The sequence below is a fragment of the Ursus maritimus genome, unplaced genomic scaffold (assembly GCF_017311325.1).
Source record: "Ursus maritimus isolate PB19 unplaced genomic scaffold, ASM1731132v1 scaffold_21, whole genome shotgun sequence".
In the NCBI taxonomy this organism is placed as follows: Eukaryota; Metazoa; Chordata; class Mammalia; order Carnivora; family Ursidae; genus Ursus; species Ursus maritimus.
Window position 1 is genome coordinate 30,636,315 of NW_024424564.1, and position 4,853 is coordinate 30,641,167.

The window sequence follows — 4,853 nt, forward strand, 5'->3', positions numbered from 1 at the left end:
GGGGGTCCTTGCCCTTCCCCTTCCTCGCCCGATCCTTCTTGTGGCCCCGGGGCTGGAAGGGATTAGCCCCCTCCCTCTTTTCCTCCCGCCCGCCCTCCCTCCTTCCTTCCTTTCTCTGGGTTGATAGAGGAGACAAAGGGGCTGGCCCAGCCCAATGTTCTACTGGGCGGTCGTGAGGACCTGACACCCAGACGCCTCCTGGCCCGCGGGTAGGTCCCGGGCGGTTTAGGTCGCTTCTGGCGGGAGTCACCATCTTAACACGCGAATTGAGTGTAAAGCCAGATAAACCTCGAGTGCTAACAGAGGCGGCAGAAATGGCGTTGAGTGTTGCAGCCCAAGCTCTTCTGCCTCTGCCTGTGTTTTTTTTTTCCTTCCACGATACAGCCGTTTGCGTTTTCGGATTAAACCTTGGGGTGTTTGTGGTATAGCCAACAAACCCCGTGCTTTAAAATAAAGCCCCATTCGGGCTGGTTATTTAAATCCCATTTTTAAGTGGACCCTTTAACTCGTAAGCACTTGGCATAATTATACTTGATATAGATTTTTTAAAAGCCTCCTCTTTTAAAGTTTTCTGACTGCAGAAAGATGGCTAGTGAAAAATGTGGAGTAACGCCAGAGGGAGAAGGTGGACTAGAGGTGGACAAAGTTGCCATTTTCAGACCGTAATCCCTCGCTCTCAGCGTATTTATTAAGGCTTCTTTACTTTGCTGTGTTTGGTTTGACATCTGGAAAGGAGCAGCCTTTCTTGTTCTAAGAGTAAGCAGTCTATCTTCCGTAATTTACCCTCCTGCGTTTGGTTGATATGAGGCCCATAGGCTTTCCTGGAGAGCAGTTTTTCCTTTTCAGTTACGTTTATTTAATTTAAAAATGGTTCACTGTTTTAAATTTGCTTAAGGCAATAATAGTTGATTGGTAGCCATGAAAATCTTTTATAAAGCATTGCCACTCCTAAAATGATTAGACAGGGAAAAATTAACAGAGTTCTGCTTCCATAACCAACTGTGTCCAATAAAATACCAGGCTAAAGCTGGAGACAGGAAGTTTAATGGCTTCCTTATTGCTAATCCGAGTACTTAGGATGGGTACGACATAGTGTACTCTCAGTAGCATAGTTCTGACTATGCTAACAAAAGTGCTACAAAATAGTGCTCTTCAAACTCTCGTTTTGCCTTTATTGTTTTGAAAAGAAACCAAGGCTTTTAGTGCTGATCAGTGCTCAGTTGGGGGCCTTTAAGTGTTAAGCCTAAATTTTCTTGAGTTTTCAGAAGAAATAGGTCTGTGTCTATGACCTGGGCCCACTTTGGAGAGCTAGAAAGTGGAAGGGGAAAGATTTTTTAACGTTCACAGAGTAAACAGACAACAAGCATTAAGTATATTCTGTTTAAAAAGATTAGAAAATTGTTGAGGGAAGGGCCATGTTAGGAAGAAACAAGCTTTGAATATAAAAGAATAGCCCAAAGTGATCATGATTTGCTCACTATTGTGTAATCCCATTCTTAGTTGAGTGCTTACCATGTGTGGGGCTTGCCTGAAGACCTCTAAGTTTGTTACATTTCATCCTCTTGGTGCTGGTTTATAGGTGAGGAGACCATTGCAGATTGTAAGTACTTTCCCCAAATAACATAATTAGGAAGTGGTAGAGTCAGGAGTCAGGATCCAGTCCCTGTTCCTGATGCTGGGCTCTTGGCACAAGGCTCCTTAGCAATTGGGTGCATGCTGTTTGCTGAATGAGAGATTTTCTGAGGCTGAGCTTGGAAGCCTTTCTGGAAGTGATGACTTTGAAGTCTTGCCATAACCTGAACTTGGAATTCAGGCTTTGTAAAAAACAGTTCCCAAGGGAAAATAAAGGAAATGGGAGGAAATTGAAATGATCTGTATTGTGTGAATGGTAAAGCAAAGCCTGAAGAACGCTTCAGAAATCACCTTAGCAGATCAATGAATTATTTTTGTCCTTGGAAATTGTACCTACTGTAATAAATGCTAAATTCCTAGCCTCTGGTTGAGTCAAGAGACTACTGCCATTAGATAAAATGAAGTAAGGAGCAGGCTCTGGAGTATTAGAGAAATCTGTTATGTAAAACTTGGTAAATCTTGTACAGTGAAGACTGAGAAACCAAGTCAGAATGTACTCTGAGGGAAGGCTCTAGAATTCTCTAGGTAAAATGCACAGCCAACCTTAATGTGTGGTTTATCTCTTAGGATCTTCATTTCTGTAGTTGTGTATATTTGGGGCTCTTTCTATTATAGTTACAAATGATAGTTACAAAATGAACCCTATTAGCTTTCCTGGACATCTTGCTCTTTTTGCTATGAATTTATTCCCCCTCTGTTGAAATTACACTGGTAGCCTTCTAAGGATAGGATACAAAACAGCCTGAATCCACCTCTTTAGCTACTAGGTGAGAATAATCCCCGCTACTGGGTTAACAACACCTGGGTCCTGGTTGGAAGATTTAAATGTATGCCATAGTTTCAACTGAAATAAAATAGTAATTGTTTGAGCACAAAAAGTTACGCACACAGTGTTCCAGTATGGTTCTTCTTGTACTGAAGGAGTTCTCAGTAGCCCATAATTGAGAACAGGTTGTTTTAGGAAGAAGGTTCTAAAAGCACAGTCTATATTTGGGGGGGGGTGTTTTTATATTTGCCCATTTTAATTTCCCTGTGAGGTAAATAATAAGCATTAGCATTTGTACAGAAAGAAATTAGGCAACAGACATAATTTGTCCCAAGGTCACAGAAACTGGCAGATAATTTTGAGCCCAGGTCCTTTATTTCTAAATCTCCTGTTCATTTGATCCTCTGCAGGCAGTTATTTCTGTAGGGAACCACCCTTAGTTTTGGCAGTTGGACTTCCACTAACCATCCCATAGAGTAGCTGGGATATTGTGCTTGTACAGTGAAAGACAACAATACATTCACAAAAGGTAACCAAAAATAAGAATTGAACATAATTGCGTATATGATAGTTTGAACAGGGTTGCGGAGATGGAAGGCGTCAACTCCAAAGAAACATACTCTGTAGTGGGAGGATAGACAAATGACTGATAGAAAGGGAAAAGTACCATCATGTGCTCCAGGGTTAAGATCCACTGGAGCTGGATTTCAGTCAGTGAGAGAGGAAGGACCAGGCATCACAAACAGCAAAACTTGGGCCTGTGGTTTAGTTGAGCTGCAGCTTAGGATAGCATGGGAGAGATAATGGTTGAAAAAGAGCACCTTAAATGTAAGGCTGAGGAGTTTGTAGGCAAGAAAGGAACACTTAGTTTTGAACAAGGAACATTTACATTTTTAATGTATTCAAGCTTGAGGATGATCTGGCAGTAAAATAGGATAGAGTGCTAAAAAGAGAAATAGAAATGACTTGATTCTGGGTGGAATCCAGGCACAGTTGTGAGTGAGAAACACTAACAAAACAGTCTTAAAGACTGCCCACTACCCTTTCATTTGGACTTAACTGCCCTAATTAACTTTTAAGCTCCTTGAGCCAGGGGCTGCATTCTACAGTCTGCTAAATGCCAAATGTGTATTAACTAAATGTCTGAATTCTACAAAATCATGCACTAAAACTAAGCCTTGGAAAGGAAAGCAGACTTTAAAAAGCAGACTCCTAAAAAGACTTGGTAGGGAAAGCAGAACTCTAAAACCAGAGCCCTGATAAAAAAAAACAATCTTAATAAGAAATATTAGTACAGGTATATCTCTACTAACATTTGTACACTTGGGATCAGTAGGCAGTCTGCCTTTTCTCATGTATACTCTGGGGTTTATACTTCCCGCAGAAGTCCTTTCAGATTTAAGTCCTTGAAGATACTCGCTTCAAATGGAGACCACTTTGATGAAAATTTAGTAACTATCCGAAGGCAGGCTTTTCTAAACATAGGAAAATGTCATCTATTCCTGCAGCTCTCCCAGACCTACAGGGCTCCTCAGGCCACTCAATCAGCCACTTCCTTCAAGGAAAGGCATTTTTTGTACAATTTGCATCTGTTTCAGGCTCTTGGTATATATCACTAAGGTTTTCTGTAATGTGTGAAAGAAAGCTTACCCATAGCTTCAAAACACTGACATGCTAGGAGAAAATGTCATCAGTCCAACTTAACATTCATCTATCTAACCAATCCCGTACAGATGGTCCCTGACTTCAGTGGTTCAGCTTGTGGTTTTTCAACTTTATGATGGTGCAAAAGTGATACGCATTCAGTAGAACCCATACCTCAGATTTTGAATTTTGATCTTTTTTAAGGTAGCAATAATCTAATTTGGGTTAAGCACGTTTTCCCAAAATGGGCTGTTACTTACAGCACTGTACCTCTGTAGTCCCAAAAAGTAGTACTAATTTGTTTAATAATAACAGTAGGTAGCTGGTTAATGGATACAATAATCATTGTTATAACTTAAGATCTTTTAAAAATGTCTGTGTACACACTGGGTGTTGCTAATATGCTGCTTGCTGGCCTAATTTTGGCTAAATGCCTATAGTACAGTTACTATGGTAGAGGTAGTTCAACCATTCATGCATCCTGGTTCATGATAATGTGGGCAGAACGAACAAAAACCACAGTACAGCTTCTAAATGGCTATGATTCACAAAATAAAACTCTATATTCTTTGATTTAGGTATCACTTGAGAGGTTCTCTAGATAGCTCCCCCCCTCGCCACCAAGAAGTAGTCATTTGTAGTGACTAGTTGTTCCCAGAAGCAGGCTGTGACCAAGAACAGTTATAAGAGTAAAAGCTGAAACACAAAGGACATTTGGGGGCCATTTGGTGTGTAGGACTAAGAATTTCAAGTACCTCCATCTTCTGAAGGCATAACTGCATTACATAAAATCTTGAACAGCATTTTTTTT

At 40.7% G+C, this 4,853-nt stretch overlaps 1 protein-coding gene across 2 annotated transcripts in view; it reads left to right on the top strand.

Annotated features, from left to right (window-relative positions):
- The window catches only part of NUDT4 (nudix hydrolase 4), a 16,975-nt gene that overhangs the window by 272 nt on the left and 11,850 nt on the right, over positions 1 to 4,853 (top strand). The window lies entirely within an intron of this gene.